Source organism: Mesoplodon densirostris, chromosome 8, assembly GCF_025265405.1.
Source record: "Mesoplodon densirostris isolate mMesDen1 chromosome 8, mMesDen1 primary haplotype, whole genome shotgun sequence".
Lineage (NCBI taxonomy): Eukaryota > Metazoa > Chordata > Mammalia > Artiodactyla > Ziphiidae > Mesoplodon > Mesoplodon densirostris.
The window spans coordinates 70,448,397-70,465,677 of record NC_082668.1 but is presented as its reverse complement, the minus strand read 5'-3'; positions in this window follow the sequence as shown (position 1 = coordinate 70,465,677).

The following is a 17,281-nucleotide window of genomic DNA, read 5'->3' as shown; positions in this document are numbered from 1 at the left end:
AGTTGATTATATTTTAAAATTCACCTCAAATTGTTGTTGAGCATTTCTATTTGGGAGAGCCTGCACTAATGGCTTTACATGCAGTAGCTCATGCTACTCTCCCAACCATCCTATGAGAGTGGTGTATTTGCATATAAAATGATACTCGGACAGGGACAGAAGACCCTCAGCATCCACCATCCTGGAAAAGAATGAAATGTGAAGTGGTGGGCGATCCTGGGGCAGAGTCCAGCAGGGCCCAGCTGCCCTCACAGAGAAGCCCAGCCGCTCCCCACAGCCTGATTCTGGAAGGCGGTCTGTGTGGTCAGAGCAGCTGTGGAGCTCGCAAATGGTCCCTTGGTGCTGGCACCAAGGCCCCGAAGAAAGGCTAACTCACTTGTTAGCAATATCCTTCCTGTCCTCCCTGCTGTTAAGGCAAACACTTGTGTTTCTTTGCTGAGGACATTTCTTTCCTTCACATCCTAGTATTCCAGAGTTCAAGCTGACCTCTTTTATAGTTGGTCATTCTGCAACACTTAGAAAAATTCCTGAGCTTAAATAAAATGTACTTAACACAGTTAGCCTGACCCCTTCAAAACATGTGAAGACTTAAGCTTTGTTTTATTAACTGTTATGGGTTGAATTATGTCCCCCCAAAAGATATGTTGAAGTCCTAACCACAGAATGTACTAACCATAGAAAGTACCACGGAATGTGACTTTATTTAGAAAGAGGGTCTTTACAGAGGTAACCAATTTAATATGAGGGCATGAGGGTGGGTCCTGATCCAATATGATTAGTATCCTTATAAAAAAGGGGAAATTTGGACACAGAGAGCATAACTGAGCAGGACCCTATGGGGCCTTCCTGGGACAGACCCCTCCCCCCTCCCATGTCCTCTGCTTACCTCTTCTTTGTAGAAAAGCTGTAGTCTCCCAGGCCTTCCCAGAGTCACAAAAGCCTGGCTCAAGAATTAATGACTGAAAAGATGTGAACATATAGTGACAAATCTAGCAGTTGAGCCCAGAGAACTGGTAAGAATTTAAACAGCAAATCAGTCATATGGCAGTCACAGAATCTTAGTTCTATGTTAGTACTCCGTCCCCCCCCCCACAACAAGTACCTAGATAACAGAATCTGATGCACAATTCCTGAGTTGTTTTACAGAAGCTGAAACTCCCACCAAATGGAAGAAGTTAACTACTTGATGACCACGAGCAAGTAGCCCCCAGACCTACTGGAGTCTGAGGATTGATAATGTTAACACCTGTGACAAAGCTTCCTTGAAACCCGTCAGGGAATTCACGTCTTTTGGGCATGAGCCACCTCGTTTCTCCTTGTTCTCAGACACCTTGATTTCAGGCTCCAAGCTTTCAGAACTGTGAAACAGTAAGTCTCTGTTGCTTTAAGCCGCCTGCTTTGTGTTACTTTGTTAAGGCAGCCCTAGCAAACTAACAGATTAACCAAACTTCTTTCTGGTTTCCTTTTCTCCCTACTATTATGGTGAGTTTGACTAGCTGCAGCTAAATAGCTGTTCTGATATTCTCTTTTATTAAATTATCTTTTCTTGGCCTCAGAGATGGAATTTAATCTTAGTTCCATTGCTGCTGCAAATGAAGCTGTAAAAATAGAGAGTTCCACTATCAAAGAAGGTCCTCACTTTATGTTGCAAGAGCTAAGGAAGTTTAGTGATAAGATCCACAGATTCTGGCTCATATACTGCCTCGGCATTGAAGCTTTAGCACAAAAGGCAATTCTCCCTCCCCCACCCTCCAAATGAATGAGAGTTTAAATGACAAAAGACTTATCATTATTTGCTTGACAGCTCAGCCTCTGCCAATACCATCTTGTATCCGCAGATCTGCTTGTCATTACATCCAGAGAACTGGGGATATCTCTAGGCTTCAGGGATGCTTCCAGCAGCTATAAGATCCAGCTCCACATTGTAACCCATATGCCCGTAGGCATGCCCGTGTTCCCAGCTACATACAAATCTAAGTGAATTCATGATGTGGAGCCCTCTTCCCATCCTTTCTAATAACACTGGTGAAAATGTGATCTTCTGTGGGATAGAGGATGAAATCAACCTTATAGCCTTTCATTACAGTGAGGTTTTTATAATTTTCTGATTATTTCAATATCTTCTTCTGGGTCAAAGTACTTATTGTAAGACCTCTCTCTCATGGAATGCTATCAAACCATTCATATATTCATCTGTTTATTAAATAAGCAGACATTACTATATAAAATAAACAGCAACCATTTATCAAGAGCTTACTACATGCCAGGCACTGTGCTAAGTGCTTTACTTTATCATTTTTAAACCTAATAAGCACATAAGGTACATACTATTATTACCCCATTTAACGGACAGTGACATCCACCTGCTCAAAGGTCCATATCCAAGTTCATAGAGTCAATACTTAAAACCAAATCTCTGACTTCAGAGTCCACACTCCTAACTACTCAGCTATTCTGCTTCTATAAAGTGCTCATGTGGTGTCAGCCACTGTGCTAAAAACAGGGAAGAACAAGGTTTTACTTTTAATGGCTATGTTCCTTGTGGCCAAGGAGCTCACAAGGGAGCAAAAGTGGTAAATAAGCATCTCATAATCATTGAGTCTGATAATGCCCAAAATGTAGTTGTTTATGCTGCTATAGCTCACATCAAAATCTCTTAATACACAGTGTCAAGGAATCTCTCTATATAGTATTTGTTTAAAACAAGGATCTTCAGAAGGAATATTCTAAATGAAGGACAGGAAATAAGATAATTAAAATATGTATATATGCTGACTTAAAACTCAAACTGAAATATCTAGAAGGCCAGCAGATGAACCCTGTCTTGGCAAACCTAGGAAACAGTCATAAAATCATAAAGAGAGTGTGATGTGAAAGGCCTCCCCTTTCTCTCCCAGTCAAAGCTTCGTGAAAAGGACATGCTGTCTTTCCTCTCTTGCCTTCCTCTCTCTCAGGCAGAGACAGGAAGTTCCAAATCCCTATCAGGAGTCCCCTTGTCTGCTGGAACCCAGAAGAGCGTGCACTCCCAATATTCAAGTTTTATTCAGATCTTGGCTTGTCTTTGGCCTGATTTCTTCAAGCTCCCCAAGGCTGAGGGTTACTGCTAAGTGCTGCCTTATCTAATTATCAGTCATATGCAACCTCATGGCATTTTGTAGCTGAAAAAGACCTTAGAGATCATTTCCTTGAACCTGCTCATTACTCTGTCACCCCTCGGCATTTATGTAATTCGTTTACTCGGTTTAATTTGTATTTATACAGTTGATGCTTTGGTAGTATACTTAAGAATTTTTCCTCTATGCCTTTTTCTCTCTCAGCTAGATTACGTGATCCTCAAGGACAAGGAGTGTATGAGCACAAAGGATCATTTTTTTTACTGCTCCCTCCAATGGTTTTCAAGCAGTGGGTGCTCAGTAAAAGTTTTAAAGTGGAGAACCCAAAATATGAAAAGTAGGATAAATACAGAAAGTACGTTTAGAAGTCCTTTTTCTTCATTTAATGAAGCAGCCCACCTACTCCTCAAAGCTTTTCTAAACTATAATGCTTAGAGCAAAATTCAAAACTGAGTTCGGACTCGGGTTATTGTATCAAACAGTCTTATGATATCAATTCACATTAAACATCTATCCTTATGATACTTTGGACTTTCTGGTTACTGATAACAGAAACCCACTCATAACTGAATAAGAGAAAACAAGATGGAAGTCACTGTGAGGCTACAAGGACAGGAAGTAAGCTGTGCTTCAGGACAGGGCCTCATCAGAAAGGCCTTCCACCCCTCATCTCTGCTCCCATTAACACATACCTTTTATTCATCTCCAGCTCTATCTCTCTCTCTCTCTCTCCTTCAGATAACCACAAGGGAAAACAAGGTGGCCAGCAGGCACCTAGTTTACATGTTTCAGGTGCAGCCACCCAAAAAAGACTGAATTTTTAAATCCCAATTCCAAATTTCCTAAGGAAGGGACTCTGATAGACCCAACTTGAGTCTTCTATCAATCTCTGGACCATGATCAGAGAAACAGAATCCTGTCAAAACTTCATTCCTTCCATTCTAATGAGGAGAGAATTTGATGAGAGATTTCTAGGGGGGATGTTGGAAGGAGGAGGGAGGTGGGAATCAAACCTAGAAAGAAAAAATAATCAATGGGAATTTACTATCATTTCAATGCCCATATACTCAGTTACCCAGGTTCTCTAAATTCTGACTCAGAGAATTAATTCACAAAACTTACCTCTAGCATATGTTCAAATGTTAGCTATTATAATTATTTAGGAGAAGTAAATACTCAGTAAACACGTGCAGGTGATGACAGCCATAACAAATGATCAGAAGTTTTTTATCATTGGCTTAGGTCTCAATATTTTATTCATTTATTTTCTGTCTCAACATTTTATGTTATTTATTTATTTAAATGTCTCTAAATCCTACTCCTAATTCAATTTGCCTTTTTTTTTCCTTTTGAAATTAGTTGATTGCTTAATGGATAATTAAATTCTTTTTTTTTTTTTTGGCTAAAAAACAGAAATTTATTTCTCACAGTTCTGGAGGTTGGGAAGTCCAAGATCCAGGTACTAATAAGGTAGGTTTCACTCTGAGGCCTCTTTAATTCTTATAGAACCATAAAGTCTAATCCTGGGAGAATTACTAAATTCTCCAGAAAATTAAAGAATTCCAGTGGTGAAAATACAGTCAGAGAGAAAGATTCATAGTTTTCTCTCATAGTGTAACATATAGAAACAACTGTTGTGATATTTTCAAAGCCCCATGGGCCAAGAGTTGTATAGAGCTCCATGGAAATATCCCAACAACCTAATGACCAATTCCAGGCAAATTCTAGGATTTTCTTTTTAACCTCATCCAACATATTTAACATAGTAAATTCCACAAAGTGACACAGAGAGAAAATGACAAGTACACGAGATCCAGTGTTCTTTGAGTGTGGAAAATTCTAGAATGAGAAATAAACTATTCTTTGTGAGACCAAGACAACATATACATGCAGGAAACAGCTAAATGTAACTGAGTGAGTGTTCTGCAGCAAGATACTCTCGGTGAACAGCATGACCAAAACCTCAGGGTTCCAAATCTTCCTCCCCTACAGAGACGTGTATCTGCCCATTCATTATTTGGAGCAGGGATGACTGACTGTGGGACCCTCAAATCATGCATAATACAAAGAGACTGACTTCCCTCAGGCTTCCAGATTGTCAGGCAAGGCCATCCAGGACACAATGGCATTAAAATCCAAACAGTACTGAACAATAAAATACATTACAATTGGATCCAGTCCAGGCGAGTCAAGGTCTCATTATACAGGCCCTCAGGGCTGAGAAGAGGCAGGAGAACAATGATGGAAATGCTCGTTGCCATGGTGTCCCTGCTGCATCCCCTCCATTCACAGGGGTGGAACTGAGTCTCTTTGAATCAATTTGGTGGCAAACATCTTCTGCTTACCTTTCACAGAACTCAGATCAACAGTGAATGCTCCTGCATCCCACACTGATCATTAGAAACTCTTACTCTTAGGGTTTCCTAAGTGATCATTTCCCAATCCTGGAATGGAGTTGGCTTATTGTAGCTGAGAGAGAAAAGTGATTTTACCATGATGTATTGATATATGTAATTTTGACATGTGAGATTATTAAGAGAGATAAGGGAACATAATCAGGAGCACAGAGCCACCACATATTGGGAGAAGGAAGATTGGGGTTCGCATCCTAACTCTGTTATCAAATTACAGGGCAACATTCAAAAAACTCCTAAATTAGCTGAGGTCTCAGTTTCTTCATTTTATCTTAGATACTGATTAAAAGATGCATGACTATTCTATTTATGGCCAAGAAAAGAAAACCACAGCCATTTATAACTATAATATATCATGGGTTATAAAATGCATCCTGATTTCAGAGATGTTAAAATACGAAAAAAAAGTACATTTTAGAATCATTAATAAATAGTATAATTGATGGGTGGGGGTGTAGTCAAACAGTTATTTCTGAAAGAGGTCCTCCCTGGTTGCTTGCTTTTTTCAAGAAATGACTATTTGAACTGTTGACTTCCCTTCTTTTTGCAGTTGCACTTAAGCAAATGAAAATAGCTGCAGAAAAGAGAGGAGCGGGGCTTTTAAGGAAAATGCATTTCTGTCTGTAGTTGCAGAGTGACTCTGAATCAATTAGGCATTTGAAAGTTAAATTCCTGGACCATTCAAAATAAAACCCAAAGTTGGGAATCTGCAAAAGGTCAGTTCTCACTCCCTGTTTACCAACCAACTTTCAAAGTAATTGTCCTCATCCACCAGAATCTCCTCACTTCCAGCTTCTTGATTAGTTATCTCTTCTTTGTCTCCCTATTTCTCTCCCTTCCCTTTTTCTTTCTTCTTGCCTTCCTTCTTCTCATCCATCCATATTCATTAAGCACCTACTCTGTGCTTAATAAATAACCAGGTCCTATGCTAAGTGCTCAAATACAACAGTGTATAAAACAGGCACAGCCTGAGCCCTCTTCAAGAAACACATGGATCTAGAGTGGGAGACAGTCGTGGGAAAAGCAGTTGCAATGCAGCATAACAGGAGCACACACAGGGCTCAGAAGACCATCAAAGCTGAGGCCTGAAGCACAATCAGGAGCATGCCAATTCATACGATAAATTCCCTCACACCGGGCTTCCCAGGTGGCGCAGTGGTTGAGAGTCCGCCTGCCGATGCAGGGGACACGGGTTCATGCCCTGGTCCGGGAGGATCCCACATGCCGTGGAGCGGCTGGGCCCGTGAGCCATAGCCGCTGAGCCTGCGCGTCCAGAGCCTGTACTCTGCAACGGGAGAGGCCACAACAGTGAGAGGCCCGCGTACCGCAAAAAAAAAAAAAAAAAATGCCCTCACACCAAGAGAACTGCGTGCTCTGGTTACCTGAATTCTGGTTAACTACAAAAACTCAAGAACGTGTGACCTACATTCTCCATTTTCTTCCATAATCTAACCTTATTTTGTACTCCTCTCCAGGTTACCTTTTACACTAGCCAATCAGTAGCCTCACTTCCCTGTGCCGCACAGCTTTGCTCCACTGTTTCAGTTGCCTAACGGGCTCTCTTCCACGCTCTTCCACCCAATTACATCTACAACTTACACAGCACCTGTTAGGCAACTCTGCGCAATTTTCTCAGGAGAAAACTGAGATGCAGACAGGTTTAGCAACTAGTCTGAGGTCACATAGCCAGTAAGTAGCCAAGCAGAATTCAAACCAGGCCAAATTCTTCCCAAAATCTCTCCTCTTTCCACTACACCCCACGGGCCCAGTATAGCTGCAGCTCTTATTTCAAGGCCAAGCTCAAGTCTACCACCCCCATGGGGTTTCCCTCTGATAGTTACAGCCCATGCAGATCTTACTTTCCCTAGTCTTTCTCTGTGTTTAATCCCTGAAATTTATTATAGACTGTGACACTGTTTTTAAATGAGCACAATATTTTTCAACAAAATTTGTAAACAATTTATGGGAAGAAAGTGTACTTTAGAACTCTTTGGGATTATCAATGCTATCATTTATAGCTATCATTCTCTTATGACAGGTAATGGGCTTTTTTATATACATAGGTTGGAAGATCAGGATATTAGCTATTTGAGGGGACTCCTTAGCTGGGTTCCAGTTAAGGGACACTTTTGGTTATTTGGGGCTATAGAAGCTCTCAGAGGCACCAGCCAGACTGGTTTTACTTTTGATTCAACTCTCCTTCCAGACAGTGTCATGAAGTTGGTGAGCATTCACTATAAATGAGAAATGAAGAAAACTTAAGCTCTGAGCTCTGAACTCCTTCCCTAAGCAGCCAGACCGAAAAGTATCCCTCTCTGGATGCAAATCAAACACTATTGTGGATGAGAAATTAGATTTTTCCACCGAAATTTCTCAGGACATGAATTCTCAAGTGGATAAGAGCTGACATGTATTATTGGTTTTTATTCTTCCCCATACCTAAGTCACTCCCAGGGTGTTCATGAGGCACTCAGAGAAGCGCATTCACCCCACCAGGCTGCCAGTTGATCATTTAGTACATTCTAACATAACTTATTATCAGAAAGAGGCAAAAGCACAGAGCGGAATTTGATTCCTTATCATTATTTGCCTGACATATATAGCACTTTTCTCCAGGCTCTGTGCAGAGAATATTTAACAAGCCACATTAACTTCCAGGCATCTAGAATTGTACAGTTGAAAACAAAGGAAGCAGAAGAAAGAACAGGAACAGTAAAGGGTGGGATAAGGGAAGATCTGACACTGGGCAAAAAAAAGCAGATAAAAGCAAAATCAAGTCCCAAAGTGGATAAAAGAGTGTGTTCTAGCTACCTGGGAGTAGTGGGACCATACAGACCACAAAACAAAACTACCTAAAGAGTTCCACTTGCCTTTTAGGCCAGAGATCAATTTGCTGAACTGAATAAGGGACTATTCAGCCTAGGAAATAAGGGCAAAAAGTATTTCCACTTTGCCATAAATGTGCTGAAGACAGAGTAAGCATAAGGAAATCTTTATGTGGACCCCAAGCAGATTATCTATTATCTAGTTATGTGGATAACTAGGTAAAAAGCACCCAGAGTGATGTTCACATCCTCAGTTACCCAGGAATTTTACTTTAAAGATATCAACCTTTGTCAGTTTTTACTAGGATAGACTTTTCTCTAGAATGTTTCCTAATTTTCAGCATTTTAATTACCATTTCACATATAGATAACCACACATGCACACACATACCATATGACTTTGCATTGGATGTGTAGACCTAGTTTAGAGGTTGTACATTGTTCATTAATCACATTTTCCTATATATTCTGGATGTGTCTCAAAGACTATGTCAACTTCCAGTATCCCCCAAACCCCTAATTATGGCCATGTAACGTTTGCATCAGTTCATAAAGGTCTCTTTAATCACATGCGATTCTCATTACCAGGATGTACTCTTTCCAAGAAAATGCCAAGAGAAAAAAGACAACCTGAAGAGATTTGGCAAAACTTCCCTGGTCATTTGCAAGAGATAAACATTTCCTCTACCTCATTAATTCACACCTTTTGGCATAGAGAATGTGTATTACCCTTGCAGTTATCACCAGCCTCAAAAAACCCTGGAAAATTTGTGAAAAAACTTAATGGCTTATGCTATAAATGGCAAAATTCCCCCAGCTGGCATCTGCAACTTGCTAGAGCCATTCATGGAGCATTGCTTTCCAGATGAAAATTAAGCTGGGAGATAAAATGGGAAAAGCATCACAAAGTGCCTTGTAATCTCCAGATAAATTTGGGAGCAACTTAATTTCCATTTGTCTAGGATTTCAGATGTTTACCAAAAAGCTTTCATTTGGGAATGGGAAACCAGGCTTGCATGATAAATAATAGTTATGTTATCCTAAAGGATAGTATGCATGGTATCGATTTTTTAACCATCCATATATCCCTTCAACAAATACATGTGTAATATTTATTATGTGCTCTTCATATTTTAGAAGATGTAAAGAAGAATAAGTCATGTGATGTCCACAAGGAACTTACAGTCTTCTTTGGGAGAGAAGACATATATTTTTTAAAAATGGTAATGATCAAAGACAAAGAACTTATAATAACAGATATATACCTCCCCACTCAACTTTTTTCTTAGCTATATTCAGAGACAGTTTAGGGATAGATGTCGTCTCTGGGTTCATGAGTTCAACTCATTAGGGTGAATTCACTAGTATCCATTTTTAAAGTAATCTATTATTTACCATTTTGCATGTCAGTTTATTGAAATGGAGACAAGAATGCATAAAGCATATTCATGAAACCATGAGTTAGTTTTATCTGCAGCATGGGGAATTTGTAGGGTGTTTTAGAAGAATAAGTCTGAAAAGGTGTTGTGTATCCACACTGTAGAGTGTCTTAAAGGCAAGGTTCTGGCTAGGTTTAATTCAGTAGGCAACAGTTGCTACTGAAAGTTTTTAAACAGGGCCAAAGTTTGAAAAATAATCTGTCATTACTAAATTTATCCACACATGTATAAATTATGAAAAGGAGAACTGAAAATTAGAGCAACCAGTTAGGAAGGTATTGTATTCTTAATAATTGGTGAAGCAAGAATGAACTAAAGTAGTAATAATGGGCTTCCTGGTGGCAAAGTGGTTAAGAATCCACCTGCCAACGCAGGGGACATGGGTTCGATCCCTGGTCCGGGAAGATCCCACATGCCACGGAGCAACTAAGCCTGTGTGCCACAACTACTGAGCCTGTGCTCTAGAGCCCGAGAGCCACAACTGCTGAGCCCAAGCACCGCAACTACTGAAGCCCGCACACCTAGAGCCCGTGCTCCACAGCAAGAGAAGCCACCACAATGAGAAGCCCGCTCACCGCAACCAAGAGTCACCCCCGCTCACCGAAACTAGAGAAAGCCCACGTGCAGTAACAAAGGCTCAATGCAGCCAAAAATACATAAATAAAATAAATATATAAATTTATTTAAAAATAAAAATAATAAAGTAGTAATAAGGAGAAAAAAGTCAGTTCAGTTTTGATCACCTTGAGTTTGAGTATGAATCAATGGGTCATCTTTCAGGTGAAAATATGCAGCAAACAACTGAAAATGCAAGTCTAAGACAGGTCACTGCTGTGATTTAGGGTCTGGAGGTATTTTCTAAGAAGTGCTATTTTAATTCACGTGAGCAGATACAATCACTTAGAGAAAGACTATAGCTAGGGAGAGAAATGAGAACTAAGAAAAAGGAGCATCTTCATTTAGAAAGAAGGAAGAGGACCAAAGGGCAAGTCTTAAAAGCAGTAATAAAGAATCAGAGGAGCATAGAAGCACTCAGCATCACAAAGTTCAACTGAAGTTTTGAGGTGTGTGTCCTAGTCTGTTTGGGTTGCTATAACAAAATGCTATAGACTAGGTGGCTTAAACAACAAACAGTCTTTCTCCCATTTCTAGAGGCTGGAAGTCTAAGATCAGGGTGCTGGTATGGTTGGTTTCTTGGGGAGGGCTCTCTTCCTAGTTTGCAGATGGCTGCCTTCTTGCTGTATTCTCACATGGTGGAAGGAGAGATCATCTTTCTCATGTCTTTTCTTATGAGGGTGCTAATCCCACTCATGAGGGCTCCACCTTCATGACCTAATTATCTCCCAAAGGCTCTGTGTCTAAATACTATAATACTGGAGATTAGGGCTTCAACATTTGGATTTTGGAAGGACACAAACATTCAGCCCATCTCCGTGTGAATGGCCAAGATGCCTCATACTGCAGAAAGAGTCAAGAGGTTAAGAACTAAGATGAAGCCTTTTGAGTTACAGACTATGAGATGTTGGTGACCAAGAAGAGAACAGTTTGAGCCTAATATTGAGGTGGGAAGCCAGATACCAAGAAGTGTGTGAGTTCCAAGGAGGTGAAGGTGGCAGGTGCAAATTAAGATGTTTGTCAGCAAAGAAAAGTGAAGAGGTGGTATCAGGGTCAAGGGGTCCTGGGTGGGGGTGGGGGGTTGTTTGTTATTTTGACTACTTGTTTTTTCAGTTTGTGTGTTTGTTTGTTTTTAGTTGATGGCAACTTGAGCATGTTTGTCAAATGGAGGGAAATGTCCAGAGATATCTCTGAAGAACATACTGAAGTAAAATATAAAGGGAATAACCAGCAAGGCAAGATCCCAGGGGAAGCAGGAGGCCAGGAGATCAAGGACACCAGTGACAAAGCAGAAGGATGCCTCTTTCCCTGAGATTAGAAGACAACAGTGGAATGTGGGTGAAGATGCAGAGAAATACTAAAGAGATGCTTGCCTCACTCACAACAGTAAAGTAGGCTTGAGATACCTCTAGAGTCAGAGGATGAAGGCCAGGCTCAGAGAACATGCAGAAAGTTGAGACAGTTTAGAATCAGGACTCAGCAGCATATGAGGGAACTAAAGAGAGAGGGCAAAGGCACTGTCAAGCAATGTGGAAGGCTCCATGGCAAAAGAGCTACATATATTTCATTTAAAGCTCTGAGGTCAGTTTTGTGACTTACTCTGTGGCTTACCAGCAGCCTGTGAACAAGAAGGGCAAAAACCCAAAGTGAGAAGGCAGGACTATTAGATGTGTGTGCTGCTGTTTCCCACTGTTCTTTGTAGGTGGTGGGAATGGCAGAGGGTCTGTGGGTCACAGAGATCAAGGCTGACAGCAAGAGTGTTGCTGGAATTCTTAGCATTGAGGTCCACTCTGGATAGGGAGGCTACTGAGGTCCAAAGCACAAAAGCTGGTGACCAGACACTGCTCTGAACACATGATACTGGGGGATGTAAGTGCACACAGGGTCAAGCCTGTACTTCAACCTCCTTAGAAATATGGGTAATGGGCGTGGGAAAATTCCTCATTCCTTTGGATACCAAGAGCTGGTCCTTGAGGTAGACCAGCGCTTGGTATCCAAACTAATCCAAGGGAACATTGTCCCATCCCTCCTCTAATATAGCTCAGAAGGATATACCCAGTTGGCTGCTGAATTGCCCCAGCAGAAGCTCCCACACTAAACACCGACCTTTGCTTCACCAAGACAGCTCAGGCACGAACACTAACTGCGTAGTTACTTCAGAGGCGAAGCTCCAGAGGACACTGGGAAACAACTGAAAACATAGTGAGTAACTCTTTTAAAGTGTCTAGATATACACTGTGACCAGGATTTTTGACCATACAGGAAACTTTCCATGTTCTCTGTACATGTGATCTGGAGCATTTTCTATAATATCCCTTTAAGTATGAGGACCGTGGTACATACTCCAATTAGATAAAGCTTCCACCAATAAAGAAATATCATGTTTCATTAATTTTGAGTTTATTCAGCTGCCAATAACATTTTGATTTTCAGCTGAATAAACAGTAAATTCAAGAGGCTATTTAGGGCTTCCCTGGTGGCACAGTGGTTAAGAGTCCACCTGTCGATGCAGGGGACAAGGGTTTGTGCCCCGGTCCGGGAGGATCCACATGCCACGGAGCGGCTGGGCCCGTGAGCCATGGCCGATGAGCCTGCGCGTCCGGAGCCTGTGCTCCGCAACGGGAGAGGCCACAATAGTGAGAGGCCCATGTACCACAAGAAAAAAAAAAGAGGCTATTTAGATGTATGGTGCACTTGAAAGAAGCTTTTTAGGACACAGAAGCCAAAGATGTTTACTCTAACTTTAAAATGATAATATAGCTTAGTTGAATCGGCCCCTTTGGGGATGCATTTCTTCCCAAGGGAAACTACAAAGTTATTCTTCACAAACAGACATCGGTGCCCCCACACAATTAGACGCTGGGGATCAGAAAAAGTGTTACCGTATTTATCACTCTCAACTACCAATTCCTTCAAATAAATCCATTACCCACTTAGATAACTAAAAAAATGTGCTTTTTAGGGCAAATAAGCTATGTCATAGAAAAAGTTATTGCATGTGAAGAATGCTGTATGAAAGAATGAAATTAGAGCAAATTCCCCTCTCCCGCACTCCTTCCCTCAGGGCTATCTGAGGTGGGGGTCAGGCACCCCTCCCCCCAGGATGGCTGCTTTCCAAAGGCACCTCTCAGGGCACAGCGTGGATCAGAGGCTATAGCAGAAGTTGTGCAAACAACACAAGAGTCAGTGGGGTCCATTCTGCTTTGCAGGCAAGAATTTTGAGTGACCCAGAGACCAGAGGAGGTAGTTATGGCCCACACCTGCTGACGGTATGTTTCTGATTATAAGAATTTTGGAGAAGGAAAACTGCTTGAAAATACTTCAGAAGGTAAACCAATAGCATCTCACTGTGTCTGAAGGGGGACTAACTACAGAATAGACTTTCACAGTCTGACTGATCAATGACAGGTCTCCAGGAAGCACTATTCAGTTCAACTTCCCACCTTGGTCCATGCTGTTCTGTCCATCAAAAGGAGCTCCTTTCCTGACTTGGGCTTCCTTCCCACTCATTTTCAATACTCACTTCGGAACCTGGCACTTCCAAAGTGTCTCCCTTGGCAACTCCAGCTCTCCACTCTCTCTTCCCCTCTGAAACCTCCTATCATTTATTGTCTGCCACTCATGTGTCTCATATTTATTCCACAAGGCACTCTAATGTTAGTTTTCATATGTATATCTTGTTTGCTTAATTGCATTGTGGCTGTTCAGTATCACAGACTTTGGCTCCACCCACAGGGATGCCAAATGCTACCTCTGGAGTCACTGAGTAGAGAATTTAAACTCCCCTGGGTTAAGAGGCAGACTGGTATAAAGGCCCACAGTCCAATAAATGCCCTCCTTGGTACATGGGTGAATCAATCCAACATCAGACACAGTGTGGTGTGAAAAGGGACAGCAGAAAAGCAGGAAAGAAGCTCCATGAGCCACTGCCCTTCTGTAAATGTTTGAATTTGGTTACTCTAGAGGAATGAATCAAACTCAGCTCTAAACACAGCAGGACTTGGAAGGGCAGGTATTTGCTGGAGGCATCCATGAGGTCAGACATGGAGGCCTGAGGATACCTGAGGTCATCTTTGAACATGATTCACACTTGCCAAAGGTTTGCTTCATCTTGGCCTCACTGTCACGGTGCTGCCATATCAAAGAAGAAGCATGGAGAACTGGCCTGACCACAAAGGTGTGGTGACTAGGCCCATTGCTGGATTGATGACTCTGTGAAATAGAGTACAGAAGTGTGGCCCAGCAAGAGTTTCCTTACTAGAAACAGGGTAGATTCTTGAGAGCTAACGTAGTATATGCTGCAGCTAACTCTTGGTTCTGGGCTTTGCTCACATGGCAGATTCCTCTGAACTGACCATTTCCTAAAAGAATCTTCAGGAGCAACTAAGGGGTCTATCCACTCACTTAGGTCCTCAATCACACACACTCTCTTTACATTGCTTGTGGGCTGGTTCCAAGCAAACTAACCTCAATCAAGCTCTGGTCATCATCCACAACAAATCATCCAAAAAACAAACTATGACGCTGTATTCATGGTTTTCATCCAGCTCAAGTGGACATGGTTACTCTTGAAACCAGATAATTTACTTCCTCTGACCCTCCATGGACTTCAGCCTTGATTCTGGAGATCTGGCCATCTTGTTTTCAATTGCTAGGTGCTGCCCAACAACTAGGGAAACTCAAACCCAGAGAAGGCAAGACATCAGTCTGGATAGCACCAAATTTTATTCCAAGACTCAAAGTCCTTCACATGTGACCCTCCTGTAAGCTATCTGACCATGTGTTTGGGGAGTACCTAAAAATGCCTAACATAACAAAGCCAGCAGAACTCTTGCAAAACAGAAATCCTTTAAAAACTGGGGGAAACATGTCTTTTATCTCAGTTTGCTATAAGACATCAAACACAAGTCAGCACCATTCTCTTAGGTATTCCTCCTTGGATTTTATTTTTAATGAAATATTTGGTATCAAAACATACTTTAAAAGTCTAATACCCTGTTATCAGCAATTACTATTTTAAAAGGCAAAGCTTTTTCACTCAAAAATCTAAAAACTTCAGACCTCACATGGCATTAACCAGCTTTTCAAAGTTTGCTAAAATGAATGCTAAGAGCTTTTTATGTATTATTTTGAATTCTCTGTTGACTTGGAAACAGCAAGGAATTTTTGCCCCTCATATCTCCTGAGGACTGCTGCTCAAGAGCAAGGAGCTCTCCATCAGCAAGAACGAAAAGGGGGAAACCAGGACTCCACACCCCATAAGCTTTACAAATGAACCTATTTCTTGTCCAGTGAGATTTCTTAGCTTTTGTCTTCCTCATTCAACCCCTAAAATGAAGCCCTGTCCAGCTGTCTACATTTGTTCTATGTTCAAGGAGACCACATTCTGGCCCTCCTCCAGTCACACCCCTCCTCACAAAGCAAGAAAGGCCACCTCTTAGCAGCCCCGTACTTCTAGAAGATGTCCCAGACGCTCAGGACTCCAGAATAGTCCCTGCCTAAACAGCCAAGCCTGTTTCTATGGCCACATGATACAGCCCTGCCTTAAGAATCACCCAATGGGACAGGCACAATTAGAAGTAGTCTTGAAACATGCTAGGAATTTTTCGGAGAGAAGATTTATTTAAAAACCACCTCTTCTGGGGCTTCCCTGGTGGCGCAGTGGTTGAGAGTCCGCCTGCCGATGCAGGGGACACGGGTTCGTGCCCCGGTCCGGGAGGATCCCACATGCCGCAGAGCGGCTGGGCCCGTGAGCCATGGCCGCTGAGCTTGCACGTCCGGAGCCTGTGCTCCGCAACGGGAGAGGCCACAACAGTGGGAGGCCCGCATACCACAAAAAAAAAACCAAAACAAAACAACAACAAACAAACAAAAAAAAAACAAACCACCTCTTCTTATTGTCATAAATTCAATGAAATTATAGAAGTTGGGAGGACCTTGGAGACCTGTGACTTCATCCCCTCATTTTATGGCCTAGCCCTGTGGCAAAGAGCAGAAACCCGGCCTTGTTTGGAACCTCAGCTACAACTATTATAGGTCCACAACCCCTCTTCTGAAACCTTTGTGGCGAATTGTGTTTTGAAGTTCCGAATTCAGGGCATGTTAGAAGGTGATAGAGCACATATAACATAAAACATCACACCCCCAGTGGGGTCAGCACCCCATAATCAAACATAGTAATATCTCTTCAAGAGACACATTAATATTCATACTATTATGGGCTGAATGTTTGTGTCCCATCAAAATTCATGTCTTGAAGTTCTAACCCCCAGTACTTCAGAATATGACTATTTGGAGATGAGTCTTTAGAGAGGTAATTAAGCTAAAATGTGGTCATTAGGGTGGGTCCTAATCCCATATGACTAGTGTCCTTATAAGAAGAGGAAATTAGGACACAAAAAGGCACAGAGGGAAGACCATGTGAAGACAGAGAAAATACAGCCATCCACTAGCCAAGAAGAGAGGCCTCAGAAGAAACCAACCCTTCCAACACCTTGATCTTGGACTTCCAACCTCTAGAATTGTGAGGAAAATTTTTTCTGTTGTTAAAGCCTGTGGTACCTTGTTATGGCAGCCCTTGCAAACTAATGCACTCACTAAGTAAAGACGGTCAATAACCTCATGTCAGTTAAGGTCAGGTTCTACTCCCAAATGAATTATGAAAAAACTTCCTGTTTTCAGAGTTTTGGCTTTCAGAAGAGAACAGAGTATGGGCCTGGCTGTCTGTGGGTCTGTGGGCAAGTTGTCTAACCCAGCCAAGAGTCTGGAGTCACAAAACTTTCCAAGAGCACACAGAGCAATGTGAATCCCTTCCATGCCCTGGAAGCTTCCTTACAGCCTGGCTGCCCATGTTTCCAAGCTGCCCTCTGAACAGG